The following is a 25,963-nucleotide window of genomic DNA, read 5'->3' as shown; positions in this document are numbered from 1 at the left end:
TCTAGTTCAGTTCCAGTTCAGTTTAGTTCTAGTTCGTTCTAGTTCAGTTCTAGTTCAGTTCTAGTTCAGTTCTAGTTCAGTTCTAGTTCAGTTCTAGTTCAGTTCTAGTTCAGTTTCTAGTTCAGTTCTAGTTCAGTTCTAGTTCAGTTCTAGTTCAGTTCTAGCTCAGTTCTAGTTCAGTTCTAGTTCAGTTCTAGTTCAGTTCTAGCTCAGTTCTAGTTCAGTTCTAGTTCAGTTCTAGTTCAGTTCTAGTTCAGTTCTAGTTCAGTTCTAGTTCAGTTCTAGTTCAGTTCTAGTTCAGTTCTAGTTCAGTTCTAGCTCAGTTCTAGTTCAGTTCTAGTTCAGTTCTAGTTCAGTTCTAGCTCAGTTCTAGTTCAGTTCTAGTTCAGTTCTAGTTCAGTTCTAGTTCAGTTCCAGTTCAGTTTTAGTTCAGTTCTAGTTCAGTTCTAGTTCAGTTCTAGTTCAGTTCTAGTTCAGTTCTAGTTCAGTTCTAGTTCAGTTCTAGTTCAGTTCTAGTTCAGTTCTAGTTCAGTTCTAGCTCAGTTCTAGTTCAGTTCTAGTTCAGTTCTAGTTCTAGTTCAGTTCTAGTTCAGTTCTAGTTCAGTTCTAGTTCAGTTCTAGTTCAGTTCTAGTTCAGTTCTAGTTCAGTTCTAGTTCAGTTCTAGTTCAGTTCTAGTTCAGTTCTAAGTTCAGTTCTATTCAGTTCTAGTCAGTTCTAGCTCAGTTCTAGTTCAGTTCTAGTTCAGTTCTAGTTCAGTTCTAGTTCAGTTCTAGTTTAGTTCTAGTTCAGTTCTAGTTCAGTTCTAGTTCAGTTCTAGTTCAGTTCTAGTTCAGTTCTAGTTCAGTTCTAGTTCAGTTCTAGTTCAGTTCTAGTTCAGTTCTAGTTCAGTTCTAGTTCAGTTCTAGTTCAGTTCTAGTTCAGTTCTAGTTCAGTTCTAGTTCAGTTCTAGTTCAGTTCTAGTTCAGATCTAGTTCAGTTCTAGTTCAGTTCTAGTTCAGTTCTAGTTCAGTTCTAGTTCAGTTCTAGTTCAGTTCTAGTTCAGTTCTAGTTCAGTTCTAGTTCAGTTCTAGTTCAGTTCTAGTTCAGTTCTAGTTCAGTTCTAGTTCAGTTCTAGTTCAGTTCTAGTTCAGTTCTAGTTCAGTTCTAGTCAGTTTAGTTCAGTTCTAGTTCAGTTCTAGTCAGTTCTAGTTCAGTTCTAGTTCAGTTCTAGTTCAGTTCTAGTTCAGTTCTAGTTCAGTTCTAGTTCAGTTCTAGTTCAGTTCTAGTTCAGTTCTAGTTCAGCTCTAGTTCAGTTCTAGTTCAGTTCTAGTTCAGTTCTAGTTCATTTCTAGTTCAGTTCTAGTTCAGTTCTAGTTTAGTTCTAGTTCAATTCTAGTTCAGTTCTAGTTCAGTTCTAGTTCAGTTCTAGTTCAGTTCTAGTTCATTTCTAGTTCAGTTCTAGTTCAGTTCTAGTTCAGTTCTAGTTCAATTCTAGTTCAGTTCTAGTTCAGTTCTAGTTCAGTTCTAGTTCAGTTCTAGTTCAGTTCTAGTTCAGTTCTAGTTCAGTTGTAGTTCAGTTCTAGTTCAGTTCTAGTTCAGTTCTAGTTCAGTTCTAGTTCGGTTCTAATTCAGTTCTAGTTCAGTTCTAGTTCAGTTCAAGTTCAGTTCTAGTTCAGTTCTAGTTCAGTTCTAGTTCAGTTCTAGTTCAGTTCTAGTTCAGTTCTAGTTCAGTTCTGGTTCAGTTATAGTTCAGTTCTAGTACAGTTCTAGTACAGTTCTAGTTCAGTTCTAGTTCAGTTCTAGTTCAGTTCTAGTTCAGTTCTAGTTCAGTTCTAGTTCAGTTCTAGTTCAGTTCTAGTTCAGTTCTAGTTCAGTTCTAGTTCAGTTCTAGTTCAGTTCTAGTTCAGTTCTAGTTCAGTTCTAGTTCAGTTTTAGTTCAGTTCTAGTTAAGTTCTAGTTCAGTTCTAGTTCAGTTCTAGTTCAGTTCTAGTTCAGTTCTAGTTCAGTTCTAGTTCAGTTCTAGTTCAGTTCTAGTTCTAGTTCAGTTCTAGTTCTAGTTCAGTTCTAGTTCAGTTCTAGTTCAGTTCTAGTTCAGTTCTAGTTCAGTTCTAGTTCAGTTCTAGTTCAGTTCTAGTTCGGTTCTAGTTCAGTTCTAGTTCAATTCTAGTTCAGTTCTAGTTCAGTTCTAGTTCAGTTCTAGTTCTGTTCTAGTTCTGTTCTAGTTCTGTTCTAGTTCAGTTCTAGTTCAGTTCTAGTTCAGTTCTAGTTCAGTTCTAGTTTAATTCTAGTTCAGTTCTACATCAGTTTGAGTTCAGTTCTAGATCAGTTCTTGTTCAGTTCTAGTTCACTGTTAACAATATTTTACGATTAAAGCAGCGAACTAAAGAGCTTTATTTTGAAAGTTATCTTTTCTATACAAATTAGTCCATTGACCCCTTTAAAAATAAACCGAGTTTTCTAAATTCGAGCAGTCGTATAGTAAGGATTCGCAAAGTTCAAATTGATTTTTAACCATATGCTTTTAGCAATTGCATATTTTTAAATTTCCAACGAGAAAAAGCCTTTTTTTGTACATTTTTCATATACAATTATTTGTAATTTTTGTTGTTGTTTTTTTCGACTTTTTTCCATTTCTCTTCATTTACAATTCAACTACAAATTATTCAAAGATTTCCGCTATAGACCGACCACAATAGACGCCCACTTGAAAAAATTTGTGATTTTTTTCTGACAAGAAACTTCCTTAAAACCGACACAAACCAAAAAAAAAAAAAACACTCACTTAAAAAACAACCCTTTTGTAATTTATGCCCATTTTAAAGGAACGCTCCCCGTAAAAAAATGTGAGTTGTTGCTATTTTCATACGGCAAATACACACATGTCACATTCAAAAGAAAATAATACCTGAGAGTTTCTCGCCTGAGAATTTTTTCCATAAACAAAAACAAAAGACCACTTGAAAAATCATAACAATAATTTTTGCTTGTTCTTACGACTTTGATTAATACCGACCGAGCGACAGCGATAGGGATAGAAAAAAGAAATTCTTATAAAGAACAGAGACGTAGTAGAAGACACAACAAACTGGAATTGAAACTGAAACAGAAGCAGTTTAGTAAATGTTTGTATTTGTTTTTTTTTTCTTGTTCTTCTTGTTATTGTTTTCTAATTGGACTTCTAAATCTTATATGTCGTTTTTCCTTTTTTTATGTTATTTTATCTTATCTAATCCTTTTTTGTTATTTGTTATATTTACAGTTCTTTTTTGGTGTTTATTTTTTTTATTGTTTTAAATAAGTAGTAAGTGTGGGTGTGTGTGTGTTTGTGTATGTTTATTTTTATCAAAACAAACCTTTCTGTTTTCATTGTTTTTATTTCGGCAATTTTAACGATTACAGAGTAGAGAGTGTTTTGTTGTTTATCTCTCTATTTTTAACATATTGTGTTAAATAAATAACAAAATAGGGGCAAAAGTGACAAAACGAAAAACACCAGGCACGTATACAAATTTTAAAGGAAAAAACAATAACAAATCCAGTTTTTTGGTTCGAATAGATCTGTGGAAGTTGGCTCCATAGATACAGAAATTCAGCAGAAAGTAGGATGCTGCTGGTGCTGTTGGAAGCTGATGATGATGATGTTTAAAACATGTATCCTCTTTGTTTACAAACAGGGTGTGTGGATGTGTGTTTATATAAAAAAAAAAAATCACACCAAAACACGCATTTAAATGTATGCTCCTTACATTTGCCAGAATTAGGGCTGCCAATGGACTGCCTAATTTGTATATTTATCCTGTTCAAGACTCTTGATTAAAAGTTATTACTTGAATGTACCCTCATCCGTTCACTATAGGCTAATATAAACAACAGAGCTTACAAAATGTCCAAGTGGTTTAAGTGAACACCTGTCTTGCGGCCTTATTCCACGGGGGTCTTTTTCAACCACAGGGTGGGCTAGGGACGACCCATCTCCGCCTCTATGTGAGCCCTAAGGAACACTCGTGGTGGACACTGGTCCCTGTCCAAGCAATTTACCCAAGCACTTGATCTATCTAATCTCTGACCATTTCAGTACCATAGCATTCTGTCCGGTAATTTGTGTATCCTTTCTAAAGCATCCCATAACCACACTGCCGGAATGTCCTCTTAAGATTCAGCAATAGCATCTGGAGACTTGATCCATAGACTAAAGTACGAATCAATAAATTAAGACAAAGAAAAGTTATTCTTACTTACCTGACAAAGAAGGGAATTTCCATGACAACCATCTCCATACAAACCGACATACAGCTCTTTCATCATTCATACGAGTAAATAGGTTTAGAGAGGTCTGTATACTCCTGATTTATCCGTTACCACACTCAGTTAACATCAACCTATTCCCAGCATTTAACCTCCACTGAAGAGTATCTGTTGTTATGTAACAGCACCGAACTTATCTCGAAATATTGATTTCACCGTACATCCGGAAGAGACCTCTCCCTTAATCGGTACAAGACTAAGTTTCCGTGGTATCAGATAGGTATGTGCTTTGGTCAGACAGCGAGTCAAATGATTACCCCAGTTACGTTCGCACGATAATCGGTTCTTTGTAAAGGAACTTCTTGGAGTTTAACGAACAACGACCATGGATTGTCAACTCAGAAACACCGACCTTACACGGTTTATAGTTCCAACAGACTAGAGGTACTGGTAGCACCGCTTTTGCCACGAAATAACGCGCTTCAACAACAAAACATATCCCGGGAGAGGAACAATACAACTTATGGAATCAGTTCCTCGCGAACTATATTATTTTGGGCCAGGTAAACTGTTTAAGGGTAAATTGGTACTTTTGACAAAATCCCAGAATTTTGATCATCACGATAGAGTAATACAGTTTTGGAAATTTCAAAGGAAGCCTTATACCTTGGAGTCATTTGGAACTCTAAGCTCCCATGGGAAGTTAAAGCAGGGAGTTGAATGAGTAAGACGCTATAGGCCTTCTATTTTTGCAAGGCAACCTTGGGAAAAACGAATTGATAGTCGCAATGCGATCACAGAGTATCAGTCGCCCAAAAATATGATCGCAACAGTCAGCAACAACATCCTAAAAAAAAGTAGATATACAGACTTTAAGACAGCAGAAGGATTATATACTTGCTTTATTCAGCTTCCATATGACCTTCCGAATCACAATACCTGCCAGAGTCAAGACGGCGTAATCCCAGAGTGTCAGGCTCACTAAAATCTGATCGCAATGGTCATGACATTATACAAAATGTAGATATAACAAATTTAACGCTGCAAACGGATTATAAACTTGAGTCATCAAGCTTCCAAGTGACCACCCGAATCACAAGAAATGAGATGATGCAATTACAGTCTTTCTGAAGCTTCAAAAACGGTTACTTGTATTGGCTCGGTAATTTTCTCCTGTAACGTAGGTATCTTGGTCTCAATCAGATTGAGAGTTTGAGCTGTTTTCGAGGCTAAAATTTAAGCCTAGAGAAACATCCAAAAACAAAAGTCCTCGCAGCAAACGTGAGAAATCAATTCTCAATTGTGTTCACTATCTCTTCCAACATAGATGACACTGTGTCGAATTAATTTGGGTTTCAGTAAACGAGAGCATTTGGATCGAAACTGTTTCGCAATAGGATATCGAACACGATCGACGAACTGAAGTGGTCCATTATACTTGCATAATGCTAAATATGCTCTTGTTCCGTCGTTGTTCTAAATAATATTTTTTCAAAATTCGGGTGCTGTAAAGTTTCGTTCCATATTTTACAATATATTACATAGATTAACCCTTTTTTAAAGTGACCCTGCGAACACTTAACAAAAGGTCCAATCAGTTCCAATTGTTTGTATAGCTGTTTCTTTGGAGACACTTTAGAAGTATGTTTGGAGGCCGTCAACAACAACATTAATGAGATCTGATGGATATTATAATTTCCTTATCCAAACATGCCAGAAATTTTTATGGAAATTGTGGGGAAATTCCCAAATTCCATAAAACTTGATGGTATCTCTGAAACCAAAAATACAAAGTGTAAAAAGAACACAATGCAAACAAGTACAAAATAATAGTAAATGAATAAAAAAAAGTGATAATAAAAAGCAAATAACAAAAGAAGATATTAAATAAGAGAGAAAAGCCAACGAACAAACCCCCATAATAAACCAAGTGCTAGAGAGGAAAAGAGAATTTTATAAAGCAAAACGCCCCAACGTGCAATTCCCGATAATAACAAAAGCAACAACATGTTTTTAACAATTATTTATTATTTTTAAAAATACAAGAAAAGATAGAGAGGGGTATACAGAGAGTATATAAAAATCCAAGAGAGTGTTTTTATTAAAAAAATGTGCGGGTTTATTTGCATGTGTTTAAATGAGAGTCATGTGCTAACTGAACTGGTGGACTGGATGAGTGACTGAAAAATTGTTTTTTTTTTTATATATTTTTTTATTATTAAAGTGAACAAAGGCAAAATATAAAAAAAAACAAATTATAATAACCAGAGTTGTATCAAGCAGTAGAAAGAATGTTGTTGACGACATGTATGCTTATTATGATGATGCGGTTGTTTGTTGCTGACGAAGTCTACTATGAGGATGATGATGAATAATATACAAAGAAAAAAATTTATATAAAAACAAAAACAATTTTATAGAGAAATTAATTGAATATGTGTTCGGTGAGTGAGTATATACTAGAATGAGTTGAAAAAAAAAGAATTATGTCTTCTTTTGATAAAACAACAATAATAATCAGGGATGGAAAAGTAAGTACTGTTGTACTTTTATCAGTACATTTAAAAGAAGAGCATAAACTAGAGCATAGACTGGAGCATTGACTAGAGGATAGACAAAAGTATAGACTAGCGCATAGATAAGATCCTAGAATAGAGCATAGACTAGAGCATAGATTAGAGCATTAACTAGATCATTGACTAGAGCATATACTAGAGAATAGACTAGAGCATAGACTAGAGCATAGACTAGATCATAGACTAGAGCATTGAGTAGAGCATAGACTAGAGCATAGACTAGATCATAGACTAGAACATAGACTAAAGCATAGACTAGAGCATAGAATAGAGCGTAAATTAGAGCATAAATTAGAGCACGAATTAGAGCATAGACTAGAACATAGACTAGAGCAGGGATGGCAAAATTGGTACGATCGTGCTTTTTTTGATACTATTTGATGTTCAAAAATACCGTGATACTCCCGAGTCTTATTTGATACTCTCAAATTATCTTTAAAACAATGTATCATATTATTCAAATTTAAAATTACAAGAATGCTTTGGCACATATTTACAAATAATTCTCAAAAATGCATCAACTAAAAGTTCTAGAAAAAACGGCTAATAAAATTATAGAGTAATGGAATTCTCTTCAATATTACCAGAATTTAAAAGATCTACTTTTAAAACGACTTTTTTAGAAGTATGTTTTGCAAATTACCAATGCAGCTCATTGTACTTATTTTTGGCGTCATAAAATAACTCCCCAAAACAAAAATGAAATAAGTCCTCAAATTTGGGGACTTATTTCATTATGAAATAATTCCCCAATTTAAAAATGAAAAAAAGCCCCAACGAAATGAAATAACTTCCTAAATTAAAATGAAATAACACCCCATTTTTGGGGATTTATTTCATATTAAACAAATCCCTAATTTGAAAAAGAAATAAGTTCCCATTTAAAAATAACAAATTATGGAACAAGTCGGTTTTGGTGACATTTCTAAAAAAAAGTAGGTCGCTCATACTTTCGAGTGGTGCTTCAAAGTTTAATGCATTTCAGTTTAATCGCTTAATAAAGATGTCCTAAATAAACGGCCTGCGGCCGGGCGCAAGGACTTTTTACTCTATGGTATGTCCAACAACGGCTTAGTAAATATTTCCTAAATTGCCGGCCTACGGTCGGACGCAATGATTTACCACTCTATAATATGACCAACACCGGCTTCGCTTAGTAAAGATTTCCGAAATAGCCGGCCTAAAGCCGAACACTCTTGATACAAGGAGGGTGTATTCTTAGCGAAGGCGTTGTCCAATGTACCCAAAGGATAAAACCTTTGCGCCGGCCGAAGGCCGGTTATCAGATATATATTTTTTATTTCGTGTGATAAAAGTTATTTCATTTTTGTTTTGGGGAGTTATTTCGTGGGGAGTTATTTCATGACGCCCTTATTTTTATCTTGATTGACATTATATGAATATTAATCTAATTAAAAATCCGTTGTAAATATTTTATGATAAAATTACCAGAAATTTAAATTTTGCAAAAATATTCCACTTTAAAACAAATGTTTTGAAATTAGGCATTTATCCAAAGATAATATAAGAAGTTTTTGGTCAAAAATATTTGAACTTAAAAGCAAATTATTGTTTCATGTCATATTCAGAATCGGATGTATGAGTAAATATCCTATATAAGGTCTCATGGTATGGAGCGCAATGTATAGAATTTTATAGGACAATTGATTTTTTAACAAATGACACCTACGTCGGATTTTAATTTAATACATATTATGTACATATTAAAGCGATTTATTGACAATAAACATACTTTTCATCGATAATAATATTTGTAGCTCAATTATTAACGTTAAGTTGAATTTCTAAATTCATTCTCGTATAGGGCCTAGGGTCAAATGTGGCCTGAAATATTGAAATATAATAAATTGTATCATGACTGCTTTAAATTTAACATATTTACAAAGTACAATATCGGGGTAATATTTGTACTTATGGTACCTATGGGATATCATGTAACCATTTCCTTGGCCAAGAAATTATGTAGCAATTTCATCAAGTTATATCTAAAAGGTTAACATTGAGGGACGGACAAAGATTCATCATATCAACACATAATGGCTTTTCTACTTCCGTATAAAAATTTCTAAATAAAAATGTACCTAAGGAATGACCAACATGATCCTCGAAGTGAAATGTTTATCTTAATTTTTATCCAAAAAAATGATTTTAGTACTCTGAGGGCCAAAAAAGTACCCTCTGAAATATTTTTTGATACTGAAACAAAATCTCATTTTCCATCCCTGGACTAGAGCATAGAATAGAGCATAGATCGGTAGATATAGAGATCGGTTGATATAGAGACCGAAAGGCATAGAGATGGAAAGATATAGAGATCGATACATATAGATACCGATAGACATAGAGATCAATAGGCATAGAGATCGATAGATATAGATATCAATATACAAAGAGATCGATAGACATAGAGATCGATACACGTAGAAATCGATAGATATAGAGATCGATAGATATAGAGATCAACAGATATAGAGATCGATAGATATAGAGATCGAAAGTTATAGAGATCGAAAGTTATAGAGATCGATAGACATAGAGATCGATAGATATAAAGATTGATAGATATAGAGATCGGTAGATATAGCGATCGATAGATAGAAAGATCTTTAGACATAGAGGTCAATAGCTAGATAGAAAGATCTTTAGACATAGAGGTCAATAGCTAGATAGAAAGATCTTTAGACATAGAGGTCAATAGCTAGATAGAAAGATCTTTAGACATAGAGGTCAATAGCTAGATAGAAAGATCTTTAGACATAGAGGTCAATAGCTAGATAGAAAGATCTTTAGACATAGAGGTCAATAGCTAGATAGAAAGATCTTTAGACATAGAGGTCAATAGCTAGATAGAAAGATCTTTAGACATGGAGGTCAATAGCTAGATAGAAAGATCTTTAGACATAGAGGTCAATAGCTAGATAGAAAGATCTTTAGACATAGAGGTCAATAGATAGATAGATAGATAGATAGATAGATAGATAGATAGATAGATAGATAGATAGATAGATAGATAGATAGATAGATAGATAGATAGATAGATAGATAGATAGATAGATAGATAGATAGATAGATAGATAGATAGATAGATAGATAGATAGATAGATAGATAGATAGATAGATAGATAGATAGATAGATAGATAGATAGATAGATAGATAGATAGATAGATAGATAGATAGATAGATAGATAGATAGATAGATAGATAGATAGATAGATAGATAGATAGATAGATAGATAGATAGATAGATAGATAGACAGATAAATTACTCTTTGAAAAAGTTACTTGTTTTTCTAAATATCAATATCCCATCCCTGAGAACAATACTAATCAACAACAAATACACAGTTACAAAATCCAACTAAACGAACAGAAAGAGCGAGCCAACCACTCATTAACAAAAAAAAAGAGAGCCAGAGCTTGATGATTTTTATTGTATTTTTCTTTCTTTGCTCTACGTGTTGGTGATGTTTGTTGTTGTTTTTATTATTATTGTTGTTTTTATTATTATGTACACTCGTATGGTGTCATTGTAATATTTTTTCAATGGTTGGTTTTTCATATTCAGTTGCGTTTTTGACGCTGCACAGTTTGCATCACGTGAGAATAGCAAAAAAAAAAAATAAATAAAATAAAAATATCAAAAACAAATTCATAAAAATAATTAAATACATAAGCAAGCAAAAAATAGACCTTTGGATATATAAATATAAAAATACATATAAAAAAATTTATACTGAAGAAAATTATAAAAATTATAGTGTTTTATAACAAAAAAAAAGAAAGAAAATCTTTTTAGTGGAAAAACGTAACCCAACGTCGTCTATTTAAAAAAAAAGAAAAGGTGTGTGTGTGTTTAAAACCGTGTAATAAAAACAAACAAATAAGATAATGACAAATTTAGAAAAAAAGGAAGAAATTTATTAATAATTAAATACTTATAAAACCTATTTATCACCTGTGGCAAGAAAAGAAAATAATAAGAAATTGTGAAAAATTTTTATTTCTTTTTGCTATTTAGTGGCACAAAGAAGTGGAAAAATTGAAATGTGAAAGAAAGAAGAAAAAAAGTTTAAAGTGCCAACATCACCAATATTTACATACAACATCGTATAGTCGTCATCCACACACAGCCAGCAATCAAGCAACCAACCAACGAACCATTCATTTTTTTTTTATAAATTTTTTTTTTTAAATTTTTTCAGTTCAGTTTTTAGTTTTCAGTTCAAGCAAACAACAGCAACAGAGCAAATCAGCCAGCTAGCAGCAGCATGAACAAAAAAACAACAAAACAAAACCATACCAAATCAAACCAACAACAACAAGTCTAAATGTTTGACTGTCAGACAATTCCACCAACTAACCCACCAAACCGACTGCCAAACAAACAGTCATCCATCCATCCATCTCTATACAATATTCATCCATTGTATTTAAGTTTGTCTTTAGTATATTTTGTTGTTGCTGCTGCTGCTGCTTTTTTTTCGTTTCTATACAAAAATATAAAATTATCTCAGTGCTTTTTTTTTGTGTAAAGCTCTCTTTTTCCTTTATTTTTGTTGTTTTTCTTTATTTAATTTTATTATATTTTTTTTTTGTATTTTTGTTAATACTTGTTTTATACGCATTATTAAACTTGTATTGTTAAAAATACTCTTCTCTTCTTTTTTTTTCCCAATAAGTAGATAATATTTGCAAATCTCTTTTTCTTACACTCTCTCCCAGTTTTTGGTTTTCTCTGTTTCTCTCTAAGCAAATACTAACTCTCACGCCCTAAAGTTTAAAATACTTTTATTACAAATATTAGTTTACAAAGAAAGAATGTGAAAAAAATAAACGGTTTACTTGCAAATGTGTTTTTTTTTTTTTTTGAAGAAAACTTCGCTCTGATTGTGGAAAAAGTAACACTTCATTGAAAAATTTATAAAATTTTAGTTCCATAATAATTTAACAGTGTGTTGTAAAAGTAAATGTGTTTAGAAATTAGATATCAAGTGTTTAAAACCAAGTGTAAGAAAGATGTCTTCAATACCGATTCTTATAGGTTTAACCTAACAAAAAAAGAAATTTAGGAAAGCAACTCGCGAATGTGGAAAGTTTCAAAAATGTTTAGTGATATCAGGACCCAATTTCAGCTTGACAGAGGAAAAATTTCGTTTAAAATTAAATTACAAAATGGTTTAGAAAAAGAGTCCTCTTTTACGAGATCCAAAAGCGAAGAAGCTGAAACAGTTATGCCACCCTTATCTACCGCCCATTGGTATTTTGAAACGCCTTGCCAATTTTAGATGTCGTGTGATGAAAATAACTTGTTTTAACTAAACAAAAGTGGAGGAAGTGAACAACACTCCACGTAAAGACCATCAGTTCAAAGTCTAATCCGTTAATTCAAAGTCTTTCTTCAGTATTTGGCGACATAGTGCAAGTTTTTCGACCACAATTGAATCATCAGTTCCGAAAGACACAACTCCCAATCGTTCAAAGATTATCGATATAGCAACAGCTGTATTAACCGGAAGTTTTTTTTGCCAAGGAAGTTCTTCTATCCACAGCGAAACCTTTACAACCAAAGTATTTGGAAAAGTTGAGGAAACAATAGATTTTTGAGGAATTAAACGTTTCAGTTATCAGATCATAATTTGAAAATGAGCTGAAAAACAGATAATATTCCTCTATAGATTTCTCTTTGGGAGAGTGATAGATTCTAATTGATCAGATAGACGACCTATGGAATAAAACCAAAAATGAGGTAAATCGTGTCTTGTTGCAAAAAGCATTCATATAGATCTGAGGTATTCATTCCGGAAACTTTATAGAGAAGGATTTAGAATGATCTTATTGGTTTGATGTTAAAGATTGTTGTAAAACATATGAGAAACTTTCGAAAGAACACATTTCTGATTCCACGCCTCAAATCGAAAAGAGCACAAAGCCGTTCTAAAGTTCTAAAAGCTGGAAATAATGTCGGAGGGTTTTTCTTAAGAATATAATGGATATGGTGAACATTGTCCACCGCAAAACTTGTCACAATGAGGAAAAGAAGAGCTAGAATAGTTAATTTTCCTAGAGCATCATTATTAAAACAGATCTCGGAAAATGTCTCACCTCATATTTATATGACCCTGGATTTCTAGCAATATTAACAGGGATGGATGTCAAGCGAATAACGTGTTCATTCGAATTATTTCGCTTCAGACTTTGTCAGTGCTTCGATAGTTTAGAATCTCCAACTTTTCATTTGTAAATGGACATTACCGATCCATTCATTCGAAACATGTTACTCTGCCATTGCAATTCTTCATTAATTTCAGACTCAACCTCCATTATACAACGACTTCTACAGAATCCTTTGCTATGTTTGAAGTTGTATATAATGAACACTTAGACCTCTATAGGACCTTTATCAAGACATCTTATTATATGCTCTTGTAGTGCGTTACAGTCAAATAAAAGATGTTTTACGTTTCCCATACGATCTGTCATAGGTCCAATCATACAGTAAGAAGTTTTAAAGAATTTCTATCATGGTCTAAGAGAATTATGGTTCTTTTCCGTGAAAAATAGTACTTGAGCATTTTGGATGTTCTTCACCTTAGGAGTCCCACACATCCAAGGTAACAAGACATCACATTATAAGCTCTTGTAGTACGGTACAGTCAAATAAAAGATATTCTACGGATTCTTCCCCGTCAGAAGAATCCTTGTGTATCCCATACGATTTGTCATAGGTCCAATCATACAGTAAGTATGTCTATAAGAAGTCTTAACGAATTTCTATCATGACCCAAAAGAATCATGGTTCTTTTCCGTGAAGGATAGGACCCGAGCATTTTTGATATTCTTCGTCACAGGAGTCCCAATTTCCCAATATCACCCATTCGATACCACATCTAAGGGAATATGAATATGCTTTTCCGAATTAGTTTCTTTCGACAATGATCCGTTAACAATTCAATTCTCCGAATGACATTGTGTCCTGTTCAGTTCGACTAAATTGAGAATATATTTCGATCTTATTAAATTAATATTAAGATGGTTTATATGTTAAAGGTAGATGTCTCAGATGTATTTTGCGAGCGTATCTATAACGTAAAATCAGTTCGTTAGAGTGTTGTCTTAGCTGGGACAGGAAGTAAGAGGGGTGCGTCACTTTTAAGGCAGATGTCACGGATGGTTTTCGCTGTCGTCTGATGTAGAGCCAATACCCGTAACACTAACATAGTGTCGTCCCGAAGGACACGGTTTGCAGCCCTGTCCGACTATTGCTATAAGATTCGTTTAATTTATTTTTTGTAGATTCAAAGTAGATCTCAAAAACCATTAGGAAGAGTTACTTGGCCGGAACCCTAAACATAACGTAGACATAGTAAGGGGTTCGTTCCTTATGGATGAGCCTCAAGTTTTCTAACTTTAAAATATATTTTCAAGCTGTTATTATCATGAAAAAGTGGAAAAGAAGATAGAACACAATATATCTACCTCTACGGCACTTGGACGGGAGAGATATACTTCTGATTTTGTTATTATCGAATCATACATTTCAAAATTGTTAAAGAAACGGAAGACGGATGTTCTCGTTTTGATAAAATACGTTTAGTATTGACATACTAAAGATTCTTGTGAAATTAATGAGACATCAATTTTCTGCTGATCGGCTGATAAACAAACATATTGACTCAACTTTTACACTGAAAAAAATAAACTATAAAAATAAATATTATAATCTAGAGCGGTGTCAAGACACCAATTCTATACTTAGCAGGGATATAGAAACTAGATCCAATAGGATTCCATAAGTTTTATATGAACAGTACTTTCAAAAATCTCGTTAACATTAAAGGGTCACCTTTAAAATCTTCTAAACTATACCCCCTCGAAAAAATCTACACAAAAAAAAAATTCACAATTATTCACTTGTATGACGCACTGTAAGTGTATTACGGGTTTTTTGTTGTGCATTTCAGGTCTTCTTTGTTAAGAGAGAGAAAGAGAGAGAGCAAAAGAGAAATTAATACAGAGCATAAAATAATGCAATATTTGTAAACTTCCAAAGAGAGAGAGAGAAAGAGAGTGAGAGTTAACTGTTTTTGGAGCCGGATTGTGCATGCTTTTTCTATTTGGGTTTTATTTTTCATGTTTATTTTTGAAAAAACGCCCTGATTGCGCATGTTGAAACATGCTTACTACTAACAACAGCCCCTTTCTTCTTAAGCTCTCCCCTTTAGGAATTTATAGTTGAGAGAGAGATTTCTCTCTCTCTCTCTCTGTCTCTATCATTCCCCAACTCTCTGTAAATATAACAGAACGTGTGATTGTTGTGTTTTTATTAAAACTCGTGCTAAAGTGTCGTGTTTACAATATATATATATATAGGGAAACTGAAAAAAAAACAGTTTTTTTCTTCTCGGTTTTTGTTGTTTGTAGTAGATTTACACTCTTCCCGATTCCCCAATGTTTTTGGTGTTTTTTTTTTTAAGGTATTACTAGTTATTTAAGGTCTTCCTTCCTCTTCATCTCTAGCTTTAGTTTCAGCTTCATCTTGTGCTTCTTTTTAGCTGTTGTTGTTTCTGCTGCTTCTGTTGCTGATGTTGTTGTACACATTACGTGGTTTGTTGGTTTTTGTGTCGTGGTCGTTGCCGTCGTTATTTCTGGTGCGTTTCGAAAAGTTGCGTCAGTTTCACATTTACAGTCGGTTTAAAATTTCACATCACTGAAAAACAAGAAATAAATTTACGGAAAATTTTTCTTTTTTTTACTAACAAAAGCAAACAAAAAAAAAATATGAAAACTAATTATTGTAAAAATTTTATAAATTTAAAAGAAATTTAAATAATATTGTGTTGAAAAAATTTAAGAAAAATAATTCCTTTTTACTAGAAAAAATTTTATTAAATAATTTATTTTATTTTTCCTCAAAAGTTTTTAGTGCATTTTAAAGCAGTGTCTCCCTACTTCGTGCTCTCTATCTCTTTACTAAAGTGTGCCTACGTGCGTGTGTGTTTGCAATAGCAAATAATTGTGTGATTTAAAGAAAAAAAAATAATTTTTTCTTTTTTTAAAATTTACAACAATCCTTTAAAAATTAAACAATAAATCTTTCCCGAAAGAACTTTACAAACAAAATTACAACCCCACAACCAGGTAATTATTTATTTTCTTTATGTATTATTTAATATTTGAAAAAAAATATCCTTCCGTCTTGTTGCAAATGAACAAGAAAATATTACTCTTCTTTGCTAAATGTCTTTGTCCTTTTATGTCCTTTAGCAATGTGCTTGTTGTGGGAGAACCACCAACCAACACTTTTCTACAGTGATTTATTTTCTTATAAATGTGGGTGCCCAGCTTTTTTGCTCTCTCTTGCAGAATTGTGTTTTTTTTATTGCTAATGTCACATCAAGTTTTATTTTTAATCATTTACTCTATTACTCTCTTTATATATAAAATGTTCTCTCTCTCTTTCTGTGTATTCATTATTTATTCTTCCTTTTTGCTAAAAGGTCCTGCTATAAGTTGGAGTAGTGGTGTGTGTGTGTGCAGGATTATTATTTTTAGTGTAATTTATTTTTGGCCGGGGCTAAAATGTTAGTGTGTGATTAATTTCCATATTTATGATTCTAGACTGAAAAAGAATTATACATAAAAAGTTATATGAGAAATTAACACATTCATTACAGTGCTGGGAGTGTTTAATAGAGATTTTAAAGAGGTGTTGGTTTATAAAAATCTATTTTTTTTCATATAATTTTTGTAAAAAATAATAAATTTCTCTGTACGACCAATAAAGTTAAGGTTATGTTGAGTATTCGACAAGTGGAGATAGTGGTTAACTTAAGTTCCAATTGTTCGATCGCATTCAACAGGGGCATGTGAATATCATCTTGGAACAGGAAGTGAATGTAATTGAGATTACATTTGGACCTTACCACGTCCGATGTGAAAGCCTGGAGGAATGCTAAACAGTGTATATGTTAATGGTCGACGTGTTAGATGTTTTTCGCTGCCTAAATCTATAAAGTATCATCTAAGTTGGGATAGGGAGTGAAAGGTAAAAGCTTTGAGAGTTGCGACATTTCCATAATTAATGGTCGACACATTGTCGGACTAAAGACATAGATTGTAAGCATAGAGTGAAAAGCAAAAGCTTTTAGAGTTGCGACATTTTTATATTTTATAGACAACACATTGTCGGACAAAGGACTTGTAAAAATTTCCTATAGTAATTATCATTCTTCCATCTCCATATGTTTCTTTTCCATTCAGTCTACTATAGTAGACTGAAGTGTACTACTAGATGTTATAACATCTACGTACGGAATCCAATTATGGAAAACACTAAGCAATACCTGAAAAGATCTTATACAGCACTCCATCTATATCCATCTCAAAGTGACAGACCTTCTTTCCCAGCATTCCAAATTACGTCTTGACTGTTCTATACAAGAATAGATCTTATACAGAACTTCTTTCATATCTATCTTAAAGTGAAAAGCTTTTCTTTATTAAGAGATAGTTAGAAGGCTAACTTCATTTGGTTTTTGTAGTTGTAACACCTATGACTATAATAATGAATTCGTAAGTTCTACATTGAGTTCCAGCTCTAACAAAAGTGCTACTTCTACAGGATTCGTATAATGCGACAGTTAAATATGTGGCTGGGATCATGAGAACCCTGACCACATGCTGGACACTCATTTATGCTAGAAATAGTCCAATTTTGCATGACAGATTTACTTCTGTTTCCGCGGAATTGATGACATCTCATTAATTCTTGTTTAAAGCTGGTGTATATGTTCTCCTTCTATAAATGAAGTTCCTTTTACTGACTTATTTGGCTGGCCACTCATTTCTGCTATAACTGCCCTTGTTTTGAGTGGCAGGTTTACTTCTGTTTCCGAGGAATTGATGAATGTCGTTTAAAGCTGTCGTACATAAGGTATGATCTAATGGATTCTATAAATGACTTCATAAGTATGTTCTTCTATAAAAGAAGACCCTATTACTGACTGACTTGCTTCGGCCAGTGGCGTACTGGGTTAGCATCCCATCAAGAATAGCCAATATTTGTCTTAAGAGAGTATAAGTTTCGATAAAGAGATTAGATTCTAGACGTTTTTACAAGGTTCGCAGACTCATTTGCAAGAATTTGCTTCAATGATTTCTTTGCAAAACGTCCAGAGCAATGAACTTGGTAATCCCCCTCAAACTAAGAGCTTTCGTCTTCTAGAGAACATAAAATGAAAGTTTGTTCCCTGTCTCTACGACTTTTATTAAAGGGGACTTTTGGGCAGCTACGATCTTTAATGCCACTAAAGTTTAAGATTGATCGGTCATGAAGCTGGCTCATCCTGCTACTTTACAATGGCAGCGAACTTTTGGCAACCTAATTTTATTGAATCATTTCGGTGAACATTATTTTAAGATTTCCTTAAGAAAGAATGACAGACTGTTTCAAACATTTCTATCGCTTGCAAACCAAAAGACTCCATAATCGTTAGCCATGATCACTCCATTATATTCTGCTCAAAAAATCGGGGAGTTGTTACAAGACTATGTGATCTGAAAAGTAGATGGTAAAGAACATTGCTGACATTGTCAAACACTTAGATTAGCCAAGGATCATGTAATCTATTCTCTTGCAAGACTTCTCCGCCTCTCTCCACTTGCTTAAACGATGTATGATCTATGTAGTCAATCAGATGTTGCCAATGATCGTGTAATGAAGGCATTCATGGAACCCTTCCTTAGATAAACATCATTAACAAAAATTGCTAACGCATTAATATCACATGTTGCCAATGATCGTAAACGATCGTCAGAAGTGATCGAAATCATTCTCTTGGTTCTCAAAATTTGGTAAAAATGTTTGATTTGAGTTATAAAGGAAGTTTGAGCTAATAATAACTTACGGTTAAATAGTGCAGTTGTTCTAGTTTACCATTATTTAACGATTACCTTCGATGACTAGAAACCATCTTAATCATTCAAAGTTGGTTCTTCCTTAAGGCCATTCTTATGACAGATCCATAGAACTATTCATTTATAATAACCTTTACTTCGAAATCATTGTTCAAATATAAAACTAACTCACAACAATTCGAATTGCTTACACATAAACCTTCAAAAACTAATAATAACAAATACAAGGTCCTTTCACAATCATACCCAATGGAACATTTTATTATTTACCAAACCAGTTAACACAACATTGGAAACCTCTTATTAACAAAAGAAACACATCATATTTTTTATGTCTGAATTTAGTAAAGTGTGACCGAACAAACAACTTGTATGCTAGAAAATTTAACAAAAGATTCAGGGACATTAAGCAGGAGAAGAAGAGAATGGTGTCCACCTCTCTCTCTCAAAATTCCTATTTATATTAGATGGTATGTGTGAAATACAAATCAACAACATACCACTAAGATTGTTGCTTAAATGTACTGAGCGGGCCGGGCTGTCACTCACTCCTTAGTATTTATGACCAACATAAACATGAGGAAGACTACTCAGTTATGCCAGAGTACGAGATGGTGTAAGAATTTACCACGAAACGTGACTTTTTCAATGAAATTATAAAACATTTCATTAACGTTGAGTTCAGATCTGTAAAAAAACAATTTTGCAATATATTTTCTTTAGAATTGGAGGATGTTTTTTGTTTTTATTTTTTGCCAGAAATCTCCCCAAAGAAGTTGTGGGTTTTATATTTCTGAGGTTTAGCCTTCATAATAAAGTCTTTTTAGTGTTGAATCATACTTTAATACACATGCAAAATGTATTGACGGACAGACTTATAGATAGAAAAACTCGACAGACAGACAGACAACCCCAACATAAGACATACGAGAACCAAAGCAAAGACACAACCAGAGAAGCACATTTAAGAAGAGGTATTAAATTTTTTTTAAAAAGAATTTGCATTTTTGCTTAATTAAATGGAAATAATTACACATATACACACACACACACTCTAACAATAGAAACCCTGAAAAGAATCCTTAAGAATTTTTTTTATAGATTTTGATAGAAATAAAATACCGAAAAGGGAAAAAACACAAATAAATTGATTTGCTCAAAATGTGTATGAAAAAGGATACTCTATACACTGGGATAACAGTTTAACACACACTCTCTCTCTCTCTTCTATATACATTTTCACAAAGAGAGTGACTTAAAAGCATAATAGTACTCGTATGTAGTAACATAAAACTTAACTAAGATTTATTGTTATTATTACTATTATTGTTGCTGTTAAATGTCAAGGGAATTGAAAGAAAATCTCTCGAAACATAAAAGAATTTAATTTTTCCTTTTTATTTTCATTTCTTTCTCTTTTTTTCGTCCTTTTAAAAAGGGACTTTATTGCCCTTTAAAAAGCAGAAATATTAGGAAATAATAGAAAAATGGGGTAATAAAGGACTTAAGTAGTTAATAGGTATTATTAGTATAAAGATCCTTTTCCATAAGGGTCATACTTCAGAAAGAATTTGGATTATAGTAAAATAATCCCCATATCTTTTGTGCAAATGTTATAAAGTGTGTTTAAACCTCAAACAATATAAACCAGAGATTATCTTTAGAAATCTTATATGGAATTATAGGAAAGTATCTAGGATCAATGTTTAAAAGTCCAAACCGAAATATTAATTAAAGATATTCGACTGGATTAGTCAAGCTGCTGGTTCAAACTGCTATATTACAGTGATTCGATCTTCTACATGATCATTATTCAAACATTTTATATAAAGGAATGACAGAAGGAGTGTCACGTTGTTTTATCGCTTAGATCAAGTTGTAATTTAACAAGTTGCCAAATAACGGACTCAATGATCTTCCCTTAAACAATTATGATCTTCTGCCCAATGATCTGGAATTCATCCATTTGCAACACTACTCTTATTCTCTTTACTTGAGTGATCTGGGCATAATTGCATATGAAGAAGTATGGCTGACATTGTCAAATCTTCTTCTCAAAGATCATGTAGTGAGATCATTTGCAAGATGATGACAAGCGGAAAGTGTAAATAAAGAAGAACAGCTGATATTGTCAAATACTTAGATCTTGCCAAGGACTATAGAAACCATTCTCTAGCATCTCTCTCTTTCGATCTTTTAATTGATAATTTTTAAACACTTCAGATCACATAGTATTTTAAAAAGCAGAGAGGAAAAATATTGTCTTGAAAAGGAAACGACTTAATGATCTTCCATGATCTTCTATCTAAAAAGTATATAGTCTCCGATCATTTAGAAGACAACTCTTTTTCTAACTTGCTTGCGTGATCTAGACAGAAAGAGCATATGGAGAAGAATGGAATGACGGACAATATCACACAGTTTTATTACTCAGATTACATAGTTTTTAACAAACAGAGAGAGAGAGAGAGAGAAAAGATTTCTTGCAATGTAACGGACTCAGTGATTCAACAATGAAGATATTCCATGATCCTCTGTCCATTATAATCATGTAGTCCGATCATTTGCAAGACAACTCTTTTTCTCTCCGCTTGTTAAAATACTGTGTGATCTGAGCTGAAAGTGTAAATGGAGAACAACAGCTGATATTGACAAATACTTAGATCTTGCCAAGGACTTTAGAATGAGCTCTTTGAACATTGGTCATGATCTTCTAATATCTCTCTATTGTCTTCAATCCAAAGATCATTAAGTCATTTCCTTTGCAAAACATCTCTTTTTGTCAACTCTTTCTCTCTGCTTGTTGGAATACTGAGCTGTAAATGGAAGAGAACGGCTGACATTGTCAAATACTAAGATCTAGTTAAGGATCATAGAAACCGATCTCTCTAGACTTCTCTTACTCTCTCTCTATAAAGTCTCTTGAGTTGCTGTTTCTTGTATTGATTCGATGTGTTAAAGGCTTCTTTCACTTTATCTCAATTTCTGATTCCGTAAATCATGACTTGAGTGCTTAATGATCAAAAATTGTATTTCGAACTTAATTTCGGAATTTCGATTTTCGAAATTAAGTTAGAATTTTTCGATATTCATACAAATTTAACTTTAAGTCTTTATCAAAATAATTTTCTTATTTTTTGTGGTTTCCACTAGAAATTTAAGATTTTCGAACTTTTGAAATTATGTTCAAATTTTTTTAAAATATTTTAAATTTAAAGAGTTTACTTATGATTATGTCTAAAAACTACAGAATTAATCATTTTTATCAAATTCGAAAATTCGAAATTAAGTTCGAAAATTAGAATTTATTTGCTGAAATATGTTAAATTTGATGTGTTTACTTAAGATTTAGCTTAAAAACTATAGAAATAAAGATTTTTAAATAATTTCGAAAATTCGAAATTAAGTTCGAAAATGCGAAATTAAGTTCGAATTTTTCAAAATTCATAAAATTTGTAGAAATATGTAAAATTTTTTGAATTTATTAAAGATTTAGCTTAAAAACTATAGAAATATGGTGTTTTTAACAATTTCGAAAATTCGAAATTAAGTTCGAATTTTTCGAAATTCAGAAATTTTCTGAAATATGTTACATTTTTCGAATATACTTAAGATTTAACCTAAAAATTATAGAATTAGGTTTTTTCAGCAATTTCGAAAATTCGAAATTAAGTTCGAATTTTTCGAAATTCACAAAAATTATCAAAATTTATAGAAAATTTATGTACAAGTCTTCTACTTAAAAACTTTAATAAAAAATTACTTAAAATTTCAATATTTTTCTAAATATTCAAGTTTCGAACTTAAAGAATTTGACTCCTTTTTAATTGAAATTTGAAAAAAATACTTGAAAATCAAATTATTTAATGACTTAATTTTCTTTAAACTTTTTCTATAATTTTTGTTTATTTTCATTGGTAATTTGATAGTTTTTCAAGCTTATTTACTTACAGATCGTCTTAGCTTAGAAAAGAAGGATAGATGTGTCCCCCCACTTCAATTGTTTTCATATTTTTCTTTTTATTACATTTTATTACTTCTCTACACTTGAAAATTATTTAAACTAATTTTTTCAAAAGACTGTTTAAGATTTATTAAAACATTTGTTGTTGTTGTTTGTTTACTTTATAAATATGTTTTTCTTTCACGACTTCTTTCTATAGTTCTTATCATGTTGCTGCTGCATTTAGTTTTTCTTTGGTCTTTTTTAATTTTCTTCATAATTACAGAGTTATGAAGCTGAAAATTGTTGTTATTGTTATTATTGCATTTATAAGTTATTTCTTTTTATTCCTCCTACTTTACGTCTACAACTTTGTTTTTGTTTTTTTTTCTCATACAACTTAATTCTAAGAATTTTTCAACATTATTTTCTTAATTCAAACTCTATAATTTTGATTTTAAAGGAATTTTTGTTTGTTTTTTACTCCTCTTCTAAGTTTTTCTTGTATTTTCTTCCATCATTAGTTTTTATAGTAGTGTGTGAGTGTTTTTTTTTTTTTTTGTTTAAAATGCTGTTAAATGGTGCTGCTGGATTTTTTGAATAGACTTAATTTTGTGTGACTTGAAAAATGTGTCTGTCTGTCTGTCTGCCACAAACAAAAGGGGGAAAATTATTTGTAAATAAAAGTGGAAGAGAAGAAAGAAATTAAAATAAAAATGCATAAATCAAATAAAAATAAAATTAATAGTGTTGAAATAATTACAAAGAAGTGTTTGTATGTAATTTATAAAAATGTTGTTTAAAAAATACAACAAAAACATAATACTTTCAAACAAATTTAATAAATTGTTAAACATTTGAACAAATAACTTTGTCATTGTTTATATTTTGATAAATATACAAAAAATTTATGATTTTTGAAAACAAATTTTGGTTGTAAATACAAAATTTTCAACAATTTCGAAAATTCGAAATTAAGTTCGAATTTCGTTTTTATAAATTTTTGTCACAAAATATGGTTATTTGAACTTTTTAATATTTAAACCTGTTTATTTGACAAATTTACAACAATTTCGAAAATTCGAAATTTTCGAATTTCATAAAAAATATTTTTTTTCTCTCTTTAATATCGTAAATTAAAGAAATTGTGTATTTTGAAGTTTTTTTAAACACTTTCAAAAATACGAAATTAAGTTCGAATTTTTCGAACATAGATTTATTCAGGACAAATGGGTTTTTTGTCCTTTAAAATTTAAAATAGTACAATATTTTCTTTATATCCTTGTAATTTTGCAGTTTTTTTTAACAATTTTCTAAAATTCGAAATTAAGTTCGAATTTTTCGAACATAGATTTATTCAGGACAAATGGGTTTTTTTTTGTCCTTTAAAATTTAAAATAGTACAATATTTTCTTTATATCCTTGTAATTTTGCAGTTTTTTAACAATTTTCGAAAATTCGAAATTAAGTTCGAATTATTCGAACATCATTTTATATCACAAAAATCATTTTGAACTTTTAAAAATATAAAATTATAAGATATTTTCTTTATATCCTTGTAATTTTGCAGTTTTTTTAATAAATTCGAAAATTCGAAATTAAGTTCGAATTATTCGAACATCATTTCATTTCACATAAAATCGTTTTTAACTTTTTAAAATATTAAATTATAAAATATTTTGTTTGTATCATTATATTTTGCAGTTTTGTAACAATTTCGAAAATTCGAAATTAACTTCGAACTTTTTCGATTATCAAAATTTTCACCGAAAATCTCTTATTTTTGCTATAGTATAACAAATTATTTTAAATTTTGTTTATATCTGTGTATTTGGCATTATTTTCACAACTTCGAAAATTCGAATTTTTCGAACATTAAAATTTTTCACAAAAAATCGTTTATTTACGTTTTACTACATGAAATACGTTTTCACTTTGTTTAAATCTGTGTATTTTTCCATTTTTTCATAACTTTGAAAATTTAAAATTAAGTTCGAATTTTTCGAACATTAACATTTTTCACTAAAAATCGTTTATTTCAGCTTTAAGCTATAAAAAAACATCAAATTTCAGTTATATTGGCATTTTTTGCAATTTCGAAAATTCGATATAAAGTTCGAATTTTTTCGAACATCAAAGTTTTCACCTAAAATCCTTTATTTACGCTTTAGTGTAATAAATTACTTAAAATATTGTTTATATCTGTGCATTTGGATTATTTTCATAACTTCGAAAATTCGAAATTAAGTTCGAATTTTTCGGATATTAAAATTTTTCACTAAAAATCGTTTATTTCAGCGTTAAGCTATAAAAAAACATAAAATTTTAGTTATATTGGCATTTTTTTGCAATTTCGAAAATTCGAAATTATGTTCGAATTTTTCGAATATCAAAATTTTTACCGAAAATCATTTATTTACGCTTAAGTACATAAAATAAAATTCGAAATTAAGTTCGAACATTTTCGAACATGAAAATTTTCACGAAAAATAGTTTATTTTAGCATTAATTTATAGAATGACATTAAATTTGAGGTAAATTGTAAATTTTGGTCAATTTCGAAAATTCGAAACTAAGTTCGAATTTTTCGAAAATTTTAAAAAATCGCTATTTTTACTCATAGACTTAAGTTTTTTTTTTTAAATTTTCGAATTTGTAGCTTAAATAGTCTTTAATTTTAATTTTCGAAAATTCGAAATTAAGTTCGAAAATTCAAAATTAAGTTAAATTTTTTTGAAATTCACTAATAATCAGTTCCTTAACATAAAATTAAATATTTTCGAATATTCGAAACAAGTTTAAAGTTTCTTTGCTTGCATGTATCCTTTGGCCTTTAAACTATTCCTTAGTTCACTTATTATATGTCTCTCTGACCATTATTTGTCTGTCTGTCTTTCATTTTCAATTGTGTAAACGTTTGATAATGTTGCTATTGTGTTTCTTTTTATAGTTTTGACACTAGAAACGAAGCATGAAATTAAATTTGTGTTTATTTTCTAAAAAGTAATAAAACAATTTTTATGTAAAAATTACATAAAATTGTTTTATTTTTTCCATAAGACAAAATGACAGGATATTATTTGTCTAAAGTGACGGTAACTTCTTTTTTCATTTTGTTACTTTTATTGTTAGAAAAGGTGTTAATGAAAACATAAAAATAACACACAATTAAACGTGAATAGGAAAGGAAAAAAGGGTTATTTTTTCTAAACAATTGTCGGCATTTTAAATGACTTTGTGCATGACATTTTCTCCTAGAGAAGTAAAAGAATTCAATAGAT

General features: G+C 31.2%; 1 protein-coding gene across 7 annotated transcripts in view; it reads left to right on the top strand.

Moving 5' to 3' along the window:
• Window positions 1-25,963, top strand: part of LOC119600718 (uncharacterized protein DDB_G0283357-like) — a 149,374-nt gene that overhangs the window by 66,474 nt on the left and 56,937 nt on the right. Inside the window, exons 1-2 of one of the 7 annotated variants that reach the window (XM_037951179.1) lie at window positions 10,362-10,664; window positions 15,740-15,961. The exons of 2 other annotated variants lie outside the window; for them this stretch is intronic. The gene's annotated coding sequence lies outside the window, so the exon portion shown is untranslated. Of the gene's footprint in view, window positions 1-10,361; window positions 10,665-15,462; window positions 15,618-15,739; window positions 15,962-25,963 lie in introns of those variants that run through there. 4 more of the 7 variants (XM_037951174.1, XM_037951180.1, XM_037951175.1 and 1 more) reach the window with 4 other exon arrangements.

The sequence above is a fragment of the Lucilia sericata genome, unplaced genomic scaffold, assembly GCF_015586225.1.
Source record: "Lucilia sericata isolate MDLA Ls3-8-SP2 unplaced genomic scaffold, ASM1558622v1 Contig000119F_arrow, whole genome shotgun sequence".
In the NCBI taxonomy this organism is placed as follows: domain Eukaryota; kingdom Metazoa; phylum Arthropoda; class Insecta; order Diptera; family Calliphoridae; genus Lucilia; species Lucilia sericata.
This window is presented reverse-complemented; position numbering and strand designations above follow the sequence as displayed.